The sequence below is a fragment of the Carassius gibelio genome, chromosome A7 (assembly GCF_023724105.1).
Source record: "Carassius gibelio isolate Cgi1373 ecotype wild population from Czech Republic chromosome A7, carGib1.2-hapl.c, whole genome shotgun sequence".
Classification (NCBI taxonomy): Eukaryota; Metazoa; Chordata; class Actinopteri; order Cypriniformes; family Cyprinidae; genus Carassius; species Carassius gibelio.
In genome coordinates, this window is record NC_068377.1 from 5,141,192 (window position 1) to 5,154,113 (window position 12,922).

The following is a 12,922-nucleotide window of genomic DNA, read 5'->3' on the forward strand; positions in this document are numbered from 1 at the left end:
AGAGCTTTTAAGAAATGCTGAGACGACACACAAGCCGGCCCTGCTAGCAACTCTAGTAATTCTCTTTCTCCCTCTTTCTTTCACTTTTCTGTCCAACGCTCCCTCGCTTGTGCTGAATCACGGCGGGCTGGGATCGTGACAGAGGGGAGAGCAGGAAAGGCGGTGTTGTTTGGGGCCTGAAGCTAATTATGGAGCATTAGAGCAGTGCTAAATAAATGTGTAGTGTTGCTAATTGCATACTAGTGAAAACAATAACTCTACAACAGATGCCCAAGGGCACAGGGGGAAGAGAGGCTCTGGGAATAAAGGGCCTTGGCACGGGGCCATCGGCGCCCCATCCTCCAACCCTCCTGCTACCTCACCAATGATCTGTGCCAGCACTAGTGCTGAGAAACACATGCAATCTGGCATCGGCATTTAGCAGTCAAGCTGTTTGTGCACATGCATATGTCTTTCTGAGTGTGCGAGAGAGTTCCCATGATTCTGATGCTGATGCTGCACATGCAAACAGCAGCAATCTGTCCCTGCCACCTTCACACATCACTGCATTAATAAACATGAATTAGTAATAGCACAATTAGACCAGGCACGGGCGCATCGGTTTGTGCAGAAGATGTGAAAGCACAATCTCGCGCTTCTGAGAAGCTCTGTCACTCATATCCCAGAATATTAATAATACTGTCGCAATGCATCTGTTTCTTTTATGTCTCACACGTCTTTCTTTGTATTTCTGTATCTCTTTGTGTTTGTGTTCTAGGTTTGGATCCGCTCTGTGACAGGAGACGGTGTTTGAACGGTGCACACTACTGGATCTCCGGTGGCCTGCCGGTACGTACGCCCACTCTCGCGCAGATTTCCCAGCAGCACCTGAGTGAATGAGGCTAACATGAGTCTTTACACCCACTTAGACACCACACAGGACATGAGTGACAGCATCCCATCACAACTTCATGTGTCAAATCCAAACCAGACATCCAATCACACTCCATTCTACAACAAAGAAAATGACAGGGAATCTGAAAAACATACTTACATGCAAACTTACAGTGACCTACCAGGTCTTTACCAGTGTTTAGATAAGATTAGCCTATCTCTCACTGCCAGAAATGCTGATATGAGTAGCAAACATACGAGTCTGAACTGTTACAGCTGGTATGTGCTTAACACACACACAGGTGGACTGCAGACTCCCTGTCTCAGGTCCAAGCCAACGCTAACTCAGTAGGCACATTGCAAAGGAATCTCCTTGTAATCCAGTCGTAATGTAGTGCTAACTTACTGGCAGACAGACACTGCCACAGGCTCTTATTAATCATTTTACTCACACACAGTTCTACACTCACATGTGTGCATATATACTGTATTGTGGCCCACTGACATATTTGTCTGTTGCAGCACTAGCCTAAGAAAGTTGTTTTATTTCATATTCTGCCTTTTACTTGTTTCTTGCAACCTGTTCCCTTTTTATTCCATCATTTGTCCATTGTTGTTGTTTTTTCCTCTACAGATTGTGGCATTAGAATAGAATGCTAATGATCCAGACTCATTGGAGCCATTTCCGTTGTGTACTAATTGCCATAATTTATTAACTTAAGGTTTCCTGACCAGTTAATTCTGCTTTTTGTTTCTCATTCTCCACAAATATGTAATGCGCTCCTTAATATAGAAGGACAAGATTTGCTGATCGTTTTAAAGAATGATGTCATTCATATATATATATATATATATATATATATATATATATATATATATATATATATATATATATATATATATATATATATATATATATTATGAAAAATAGAGTTTGCATTGAATATTTATTTTCTTTTCCTAACTAAAAAGTATAGGTACTGTATCAGTCTTCCCTAAAAAAATACATAAAAAAACACTGTATGCCCCAAAATAAAATTGCACAATAATATATTTTATTTGCTGTAGCACATCTATCATTGAAAGATGTCAGTGGATGATACCCAAAACATAAATTTGAGTCTAAATTTCAGATATGAATGTTTAGATGTGTATAAATAAAGTGTTTTGGTATTCTGAGCCACAGCACACCTCATTTTCCCTAACGTACCACCTACTGCAATGAATCAAGTCTTGAGTAACATAAATTTGCGAATAACCTGTGGTTTGTCTGTGTAACCACTTAAAGGTACCTGTATAAACTGAAAAGGAGGTATTTAGCAAAACATCCAAGCTCTTTCTTCTATACAATAAAACTGGATGGGGACCAGGCCTAACACTTTTCATTCACTTTCATTGACTGGAGAAAAGCAGTTTGGACCTTCTGCTAGAAAACCCTTCTAGGATGTCATATGGGTTTGGAACAACTTGGTCTATTTTAGATCCAAGTTTCAGATGCTAGTTGGCAACCAAGCTGTACGCAGAGCTGTACGCCTTGAATTTGTGTGTTAAAGTATACATTTCCATTACACAAAGGTATTCAACACAAGTAGAATACAGGGCTTCATTCTCTTGGATTTAGATTGTGGTGCTGATAGGTGATCAGTGGTCTGACATCCTGCATCAATTCCTTTTGTTATGGCCTGCAGACCAGGCCTGATCCTCAAGCAGCCCTGAGCACATCAGTTGAACACAAACCACAGTGCTGGGGAAATACACTTTGGTCTGGATCAATACAGGCCTCCCTTGGGCTCTTGTGCCTGATCCCCCCTGGTGTGTTTTTTGACTGAGTGGCAAGACAGGCCTGATTTTCTAAACAGCCTTGGCTTCATCCATTGTTCTCCATTATAGGACCAGCAGCTCTTCTGTTTATTATCCAGACTTTTTTCCAAAAGGTGGCAAAACAGTCAGTAGAAAGTTGAAAGTGTCTGTACTCCAATGTTGAGGAACTGATACACCTCCAACGATTAAATATCCCATTTTTGAATGTTCCACCATGATCCACTGGCACACAGTTGGGGTTTACGGAAAGATCATGCACCAAAATCTTCAAAGTAGACCTTAATTATCCTCAAGACTATCAAATGCACTGGACCTGCTCTCAGTTTGATGTTTTCTCATTAAGAATTCCCTTCGGAAGGGATCGCCGCCGTATTTAGCCGGCCTCCTTATGAGCGAGAAGTCATCGGGTATTGTTGTTCGCAGGTAAATTTTACGGTACGCGATTCCATCCCCGTCAACCAGAGGCATTTTTTTTTCCCTAAAGAGAATAAATGATAATTAAATTTACAAAGCAATCAGAATTAATTGCGTAACATCTCCCACAGCGATTACACACCTCCGCCTCCCCCCGTGCACACATATGCCCATTTACTCACCAGGCCAAACCTGCGCCTGTTTTCGTTCATACATTACCTCTCTCGCCCACTCCCTCTCTCTCCGTAAATTATTTTGTATACTTACGGCGAGACTCATTAGTCACCCCTCCCTTCCGCGGCTTAACGAGAAAGCGATTAGAATGCATGTTAACGCAGTCCCAATGGCTGCTCCTGCTCGCTTCTCTAAGTCCACACCACACTGCTTTACCTTCAGCACTGCCTCCTTCTGCCTCTCTGTGAGATCTCCCCTTCTCTCCCCTCTACCTCTCTCTTCTGTGGCTGCAGCCTCTCTCTCCTTTCCTCTCTCTCTTTCCCTTTCCTCATCTTCTCTGCATCCTCTCTCTCCCTTTCCCTCGCTCCTCCCTCTCTTAGAGCTGCAGGCTGCTGGGGGTTTTAGACGGATCACTCTTACAATGCCTGATCAATACAGCTATTGATCGGCTAGCAAAATGTTTATAAAATCATCCCGGGCAACCGGAGTGATGGGGTGGAGAGGGAGTGCGAGCGAGGGGAGGGCCGTGAGGGCGATGCCATTCAGCCAGGGTAGAGGAGGCAGCATGCCCCTGATTGGTCGCTTCTCTGCCTTACTTGCCAGGCAACTAATGGGGTACGTTGTTCTGGCACGGTGCTCCCCACTTCCGCTCCTGTGGTGCTCTACCAAACTTTCCAGCACGACAAGCCGTGACCACCACCACAGCAGTGGCACCGTTTTTACAGCACAGCATTGGCTGCCAGCCAAACTCTGCCAGCACCCCCCTCGACATCCTAGATCCCAGGAGTCAGTAACCTTCATCTGCATAAATTAGCAGGCGGCAGGCAGTGCCATGCTCTTAACGAGTTGATGTCATGTCATGTTGTTCCTCCTCCCCTTGTTTGCTTTCTGCTACATGAGGACACGTAAAATAATGACTACTTACTTACACATACTCCCAGCCCACCTGCTTTGGGTTTCCTTTGGCATGGAATACCCTTTGGACCCTTCTCCATTTCCCTGGCTCCTGGGACCATGCTCTCACTATATCAGCATTATCAAACAACACGTCCCCAGAGATCCCTCTGGTCCTGTGTGAGCTTGTGCTTGTCCCTGAGCACATATGCTGGGATCTTACCTTTCTAAATGTTTCTGCGGTTCATACAAACAGTTTTCTCCCCTCGCACTTAGAGATGCTAACCACAGCAGACCTAGCTCACTGCTAATCTTTTCATCTAGAGCTCCATTCATGATGGGGAAGGACTCGCCCTTGACATCCCAGCAGTCCTGACAGTAAAGGATCATTAGCATTTATCATTCGATTAAAATCGAAAGGATCGAAAGATACCTAGAACAATTAAACTGTTGCATCAGGCTCTGCTAATTCTTGAAACTTAGCAGCAACTTCCACATAGCTTATAAATGTTTAGAAAGCCCACAGGTAATTGCTGTAACAGATTTCAGACACAAACTATAACAATTTCATGTGGTGGATTAAGTAGGCACCTCACGTTTTAATTTCAGATCCCAATCTTATTCTAAAATGATTCTCAGTTTAATTCAATATGGCCAACAGAACTGGAACTAGTGAGTTTGATAACATAACATCGGGTCTGCAGCTTTCATTCTGATTAAAGTCTGAATCAGAGAACTTTATTGTTTTCTGTAGCTGTGCACAATGATCAACTATTAACCATACAATATATTTTTAAAACATTTATATATGCCAATACTGATGTGGGCACACACCATACGGCACTTACCCGTGCCTTGTTTTTTTCATAAAGAGAATTGTTCATAAATACTGTCAAATTGTATTATGAATTTGTTTGATATGAGACTATATGATACACATCCACAGTGTTTCTCTGATATCCTCCATATCCTGTTTTTAGCTATCCTGCTGCTTCTCTGGCACATACCGTAAAACACTGTATTGGATAGCCTAGGGCAAAGTCACATAGGTCAAGCAATCAAGTGAAGTCGGTTTAATTATGGTGGTGTTTTTAATTAACCATAAAAGCTACTTATTTCCCCAACTAACTGAAGCATTGATGGTCTCAACATCTGCTCTGAAATACTAACCCTAGAATGAACTGAATATGAAAACTAGGAAAACACTTACTGTCCTGGTCTAATGTTAGTATCTCTGCTAATTTCGCTGAATCTAAGTGACATATGACTACTTTTTTTGCTAAATTGTGCAATTTTTGCATAACCATTTGATTGCCCACACAACATTTGAAGCCAGCAACAAAGACTACATTTTTCTTCTTTTAAAAAGTTAATAGGATGTTTATTTTTGCTATGCTTACTATGCTTCATTCTGCATCGAATTTTATTATTTGCATTTTGCAAATAATGGTTTTTCTTAACGATTCTTGGCTGACCCATTCTTGGCTTGTTACTTAATAGATGAGAGCCTCAGTACTAGACTGGACTAGTGACTAGTGTAGAGACTAATTCTGTTAGTGCTGGAAGGCCATAGATGTTTATCTCTTACTCCAGTTTTTTTTGTTCATATCTCTGTAACATCTCAGGCTCTTATCCTCTTACTCCTTTTCCTTTCTCTGTTCCTTCTTTTCTCTTCATTATTTAACTTTTGATTCTGTTCTCTCCCATTTTACTCTTTCATATGCCCCCTCCCCTCCTCACAGTGCATAAGAGGGTGTTTTATTTATTCCATTAGAATGCAGAGGTGCTCGGGGTGTGTATGCCTCACACAGAAATCAATTTCAGCTCAGCCAGTGGAACCAAACAAAGCGCCATGCTCATCGTAGCATCCATACACACTCACGAAAACTATCGTGCTCATCTCTCCTCTACTTCCCTCCCTTCTTGGGAGACATTTTGTTTTCACTCTATACTGCCATTATTGTCAATCATTGCACAAGTGATGAGGTGTGAACACAGCTAGCAAATGAGTGATGGGCATGTGTATATCATTAGCAGCAAAATGAAGTGCGTTGTCTGTTTGTAGATATCACTTTAATGATTCAGAGTTGTGGGTTTTTCCCCTTTTTATCTTTCTCACTCTCATTCTTTCTCTTTCTATATTTCCCTTCTCCTTTCTGGTTCTTTATTTTTCTTTGTCTGTCAGAGGACAATTATATTATATAGGCTGCTTCTGCATCTCAGGGTTCTCAGATGTGTCCTGTGCAAGTATTTATTTTAATTTTGCCATCATAGCAATGCATGATTACATGGCTTTTCACCATTTTCTTTTTCTTCCCTGATGTCTGTGATGTAATCAGTAAAGACCTGAGACCAAATACTGTGTTGCATATTCGTTGATACTGGCTGGAGAAAGATGCTACACAGTGGGTTACGGGCATATTCTCATGACAACTTTACAAGTTTATTATTGATATGGGATGACAAAATCATATTATATTGTTTAATTTTGAAAATATTTTTCTTGGGTTGTTCTGTTACAGTCGTGTTTGATATTTCACAATAAGGCATAACAACGCTATCTCACGGCCAATTTGTACATATTTTACAAGGTGGCTTATTCGTACGAATTTGTACGACCTCACTTGTACGATTTTATACGATTTGTCTAAACCCCAGTGACGGTTAGGTTTAGGGGCGGGGTTAGGTGTAGGTAATTCGTACAAATTCATATGAATTGTGCAACTCGTAAAATACATACGATTTGGCAACAATCGTATTAATTTGTATGAGTGTGTTCGTACAAATTCGTACGAATAAGCCACCTTGTGAAAAATGTACGAATTGCCGTGAGATCGGGTTGGGCATTACAGTAATGCATTAGGTATCATGAACAAGCATTTCTTTATATAATAAACATATATCTAATATTTAGATAGTCTATACAAATTACATTAGGTGGGTTATAGATTACTCAAGTTTTTGTCTTTAGCTATAGATTTGCTTAAAGAGTCTCAATTTAATCACATTGCAGTTATATAGCTGCATATATAGGCATACATATGTATAGTACGTGTATCTATATGCATGGCATGAGTCATAAATCTGTGCATAAGTGTGTGTTTGTGGGTGTAAATGTGTCCTCGGGATGTTTTGAATTGTAAGTAAGTGTTGATGATATTATGCTTTTGAGCACTGTGCTGTATAGAGGCCTACGGAAGCCACAACTCTGTCCCTTGGTCTATTTTTCTCGTTCTCTTTCTCTCTCGCTCTGCTTAATGTGAGTTCTGGATCAGCCTTATTCCTCGCTCCACTTTTATTGATTTCAGTGAGAAATAGAGGGAGGAAGAAAGAAAGGGCTTTTCATGAGGAAGTTAAATGGTCAAGTAGCGAGTTGAGGGTGGCTTTCACCACTTATTGACGAGGTGGAAAAATGTCACTATTATGGAGGCCCTTTCAGGAGATAGCGAGCTGATTGGATGAGTGCCCTGGGGTCAGGCGCAGCGCATTCCTAGCACAACCAAACAAGTGTGTATAAAAGGCCAGAGGATTCAGTTGAACATGTAGAGGTACCTCTTCACCGGTCGCCCTGTTTATAAGCTGTGTCCAGGCTAAAGTCCAAGGCTACAAGGCACTGTGTTTCTTCTTTGTCTCTCTGCAGGTGGCAGTCTTAAGTGTCTGATCTTGCCACCATTGATCAGTAAAAGTGTTTGTTTGTTAGTGTTCTGGCCTCCATGGCCTGTCTGAAGAGAGAGTCAAAGGAAGCCAATGCCTGATATGGCTCAACAGCATTCAAAGCCTCCAGCAGATAACGCCTAATGCCAACTGGCCGCATGTGGCTGGTGTCCAAAATTCAAACTAAAGTGCATTGTGTGGGTGCTTGTGTAAAAGAGAAATAGGTTAATAGGAGCACAAGAGAATCAATGGAATTTGCAAGGAAAAAGATTGTGAGAGAAAAGAGTTGTGAGGATGAAATGGCAATGTGATTTCTGAAAGACTTCTGCTGACCTGTGGCTAGGGGTTCACATATAAGTCACTCAGGCAACTCTGGGAGTTTGACGTCAAGGCCTTTAATTAGGGAAGAGTATCATCTGGCCAGCCGGTCCCCATAGAACGAGACTAGAGCCTAGCAAAGGTCAGTGTGCCACAGAACAGACATTGAATGGCTTAATTTGAGGTGAAATGGTTGCTTTTCTTAATTGATTCCAGTTTGGCAAAGACAAGGGCTGTCTTGTGTTCTAATTGAGTCACTTGAAGACTCGGCTGGAAAGCGGGAAGCCTCTCTGAGGAAGGGTTCATAAAGCAGGACATATGAACAAACAAAAATTGTTCAACTGACATCTGGAGTAAAGCTGTCTCCAGGCCCAGGCTGCTGCGGGGGAACCAGTAGGCATGCAAGCGCACTCAGTCACACATGCTCATCCAACTGTTTGGGAATTAAATATCTACTCTTGTTTTCACAGTGCTGTTGGGGTTTACTAATAAATCAGAGATGAATTGTTTCCAAAAGTTAGATCCCATTTAAATCTCATTTAGTAAACAGATTGCATTGCATTAGAAACAAAATACCAAATCATCAGCAGAATAAATGGAACAAAAGCTGTGTCTTTTTTTATATCTATGATAAACTCTTTGTGCAATATTTTACCTTATACAGTAAGTTTTATTCAGTTTTAACTGTGGCTTAACTATGTAAATGACCTTGACAAAAATAGTTTAACTGGTAGTGAAGATCAAATACATTTAACTTTGGCTCCAAGAAGGCTCTATCTTTATTATTTAAACAAAACATGAAATGCAGAAATGCAATATTGTGCAAGTGATACAATATACTGTACAATGTAGCCAGAAAAGGATATTTATTATTATTATTATTATTATTATTATTATTATAAATCACATATATATACATATATATATATATATATACACACACACACACACTTTTTATTTCTGTTCTATTTTGCTCATTTACTTATTTATTTTTACAAAGCAAATTCATTAAGTGTCATGCTTTGACTAAAATAGCCCCAGATATAACAGAATTTTTCTATGCAACAATAAGAATGATTTTCTGTTACTATATCATGCATTTTAACATAGCTGGAATGTTGTAATGACTGATCAGAAACCAAGACCAAATCTATTTATTTTTTATACTGTATACATTCCTACTGTAATACGTTGTAACCCCCAAACATGGTGTAGCCACATGGTTGCCAAAGCACTTGAAGATGGAAATTCAGTTTCTCTCTCTCTCTCTCTCTCTCTCTCTCTCACACACACACACACATGCGCACGCATGCACGCACACACACACACACATTAACACATGTCACACTGGCTCACAGACTTTTTAAAGCTGAATGCATAATATATGAAATGAAATAATGTTTCTTCTGGGGATGGTTGTGGCGTGGAATGGATACACATTGAATCTCAATGTAGCTTGGATCCCTCAATCGGTGTAATGACAGAGGGTAAATGAGTAAGTGTGTGTGATATGGGAGAGGGCTAAGCATATTGCCTCAGGCAAGTCTGTGACTTCCAGAGATGTACATGAAGACTGTACCCCCGCCATCCCAGCAGACACCAGCAGACCACTAGACATGGACCCAGCAGTCATTAGTGAGATTAAGATTCATTGGCGCTAATTGATGACTATTCCCCCTCTCCTCACATCCTGTGTCCAGGCATGAAACCCTTGCCCACCCTCACCCCTCCAGTCTTCAGACCCTGAAGACTACAACTCCTAATTGGACCTACTCGACCCCCCGCCATTAAAGATTTAGAAGGAAGGCGCCTTGTAAAACACTGAATTTCAGCTCTGTTAAGCTCAGGAGATGGCCCTCACTAGGCTGTACAAAGAGGAAGTTGGTGGGTGGGAGATATGATTGAGCTAGGCCTATGATGGTGGTACCCCAGGCCTGAAAACTGGCCAGTATATACATGAGTAGCAAAAGAGGGCAAGTTGTTCAAGCCTTAATTTGACCAAAATAATATTTTTGGGGGGCGTAGTGGCTAAATTTCATACTTGAGCTCAGATTTGCAAAGGGTAAGCCGTGTGTATTGTTTTCTATAAGCAGTGGTTCCCAATCCTGGAGGACCACCAACACTGCATGTTTCTCTTTTATGTGACCCACACATTCAAGGGCTTTACTAATGAGCTGATGAGTAGCATCAGGTGTATTTTATTAGGGAGAAGTCTAAAATGTAAAAAAATTGTAGGTTCTCCACAACCAGGATTGGAATCCGCTGCACTATAAGTATAACGTACACTCTTGTATAATATGTGCAAAAATTTTAAAGCAATACATTAATGGTGCATTACTAATCTAAGGTACTAATATGTACCTTTTATGGGGTAAAGTTGTCCCTTAAAGGTTATTACCCCATGGACAAGCTGGTGTACCCCCTAAAGCATAGGTTTTGCACCCTTTTTTAAGGGAAATGGGGGAAGGGGATGCTAATTAAAGACAGTGCCATAGTTTTAAATTCACAGGCCTCCCTGTGAACTGAAAGACTCTGGCCCCAGTAAGCTGAATTTTGGATCGTCCATCTGCCAAGCCACTGCTTGATCTTGGCAGACTAGTTATGCTGCACTGCTACAGTTAGAATAATCAAACGTTACTGCTAAAACATGCTCAGAATAGCAAGTATGCTGCACAGGTAAAGTAGTAGGAAACTTTCATAGCAGATCTAGACAGGGGGTGCTGGGGTTGGAATAGGGCTAAAGAAAATTCTCATACCATGCAGTACTGAGTTTGACGACATCTAGACATAAATAAAAAGAAAAAGTTTGCATAGATAGAAAAGAAAAATCAATTGGTTGCTCTGGTGGATTGAAAAAAATCAATCTGCTACTCTGAAAAGTTTAATGACTTAAAACAGCATTCCAGTTCAAAAGTAGTAGTGATGTATGGCTTTATGCAGAGTGATTCAAATGGCCATATATTTTCACACATTCTCCTTGTCCAGTTAAAAAAAATTAATTACTTTGAAAACATTTACAGCACAGCCATTGATATCCAGCATTTGATTCATTTTCACATGGGGTCAATGCAAAGTCTTTCTACTTTGATTTTGATCTTTTCAACTCTCTTAGTTGTTGTATCAAATTCAAAGAACCAGTTTGGCCAGTTGTTACCATACATAATTAATTATTAATTAATTATTAATTAATTAACTCTGACATTCAAGTAGAAATGTTCCACTTCTGCGTTACTTCTATTATGGTTTAAAACTGCCTTTAAAACATTAAAGCCACTGACCTTTGGGTTGCATCCAGAATGCAAATGACCTCAATGAATACGAATTAGACAAATAAATATTTAAGGCTTTTATGAGAGAATATTATAAACCTTTATGAAAAAAAATGTCACTACATGGATATGCAATTATTTATTGTCCTAGATTTCACCTTCACAGCCTTGTTGAACAGAGAAAGCAAACATATGTGCACAAAAAATTCTATCTGCTAGAAAAACTCCATACTTTATCAGATGGTTCTGCTGTGTTTGTCTTCCTGGTGCGGCCCACTCATTGGGCCTGTGTGATCTGGAGACCGGGTGAGGAATGTGAGAAGCATCTTAGGAAACATGAGCTGCTATTTTCCCACAAGCATAAAAAAACAGATGCCAGTGCTCTGGAATCCTGGTGACGCAATGCTTTCGTGGACGGGCCAGAGAGGAGGAGAGAGAGGGAACGAAAGAGGGCAAGAGGGTAAAAGAAAGAAATGGAGGGAAATGGATGTCTGACTTGAAAAAAGGAAAAGTTAAGAGTAGGAGAGCCAGCTGCAAGTTCACTGGGTGTCCACTGGGACAGGTTCCTGGCCCCTGCTATCTCTTTTTTTCTTCTTTTTTTCTGTAGGAACATCTCTGAAGGAAGCCCATTAATTGTGTGTTGGCTAAGGGATCATTAAAAAAACAGATGCTTGATGCCTTTTTTAAGATGCAAGCATAGTGACAAATAGAGCAAGCGGAGGGTTAGAACAAAAGTATATGCTCCCTCAGGCTCTGATTGAGAGGAATACCATCAGCAGCATTTCTTCACCCACCCTAATTTGACATACATTTAGATACCCCCTTAAACACAAAAACAGTGCACATCAATGCCCGCTCCCCCATCTCTGCCTCTCCTCCTTCTCTAATTATCCGTGCCTCTGTAATTGCTGTTAAATTCATCATAGCTTTTGGTATTTATAGGGTCTGTTTTGATCATAGTAATAATGTCACTCCGGAATTCCCATGCTTGGGAGGAGAAGAAGAAAGAGAGAAAATGAGAAAAAGAGAAAGGGGGAGGGCAGGGGCTGATGTTTGGATCCTGGCAGACTCTCTTGGTTGCAGTGGGGGCCAGAGGCCACTGCTCCAGGCTGTTCTGCTGCTTGGCTTTAGTTGACCCGGGTCTTGTGTGGATCGGGCCTGGCGGGGCTGCATGCTCAATGGGTCTAAGCTGAGCCGAGCCAGGTCTCGCCTGCTGGGGGTGTCCAGGACCAAAGCTGTACCAAGTCTTGGCGTCCCTGGGCTGGAGGAATTGTGGTCTCATTTTCCTTGCATTTCTCATTCTTATCCCTTCCCTCTCTACTCCTCTTTCTTAATTTCTGTTCTGTTTTTTTTTTTTTTTCTATCTTCATTCAATCCCTGCTGCTTAAATGTCTAGTTAAACAGCTTTTTGCTGGTCACAAATCACTGCTATATTTAATCAAGTTGAATTAAGTCAAATTTATAATAAAAAGCTCTTTTCACAATACATATTTTTTCAAAGCAGC

At 40.9% G+C, this 12,922-nt stretch overlaps 1 long non-coding RNA gene across 1 annotated transcript; it reads right to left on the reverse strand.

The window, feature by feature from the left end:
* Positions 1 to 1,906: 1,906 nt before the first annotated feature.
* On the reverse strand, positions 1,907 to 3,537 carry LOC128016487 (uncharacterized). Its single transcript, XR_008184185.1, has 2 exons — positions 3,376 to 3,537; positions 1,907 to 3,172 (listed from the first exon to the last, which is right to left on the reverse strand). It is a non-coding gene; the product is annotated as an uncharacterized LOC128016487 (long non-coding RNA).
* Between the last annotated feature and the right edge of the window lie 9,385 nt (positions 3,538 to 12,922).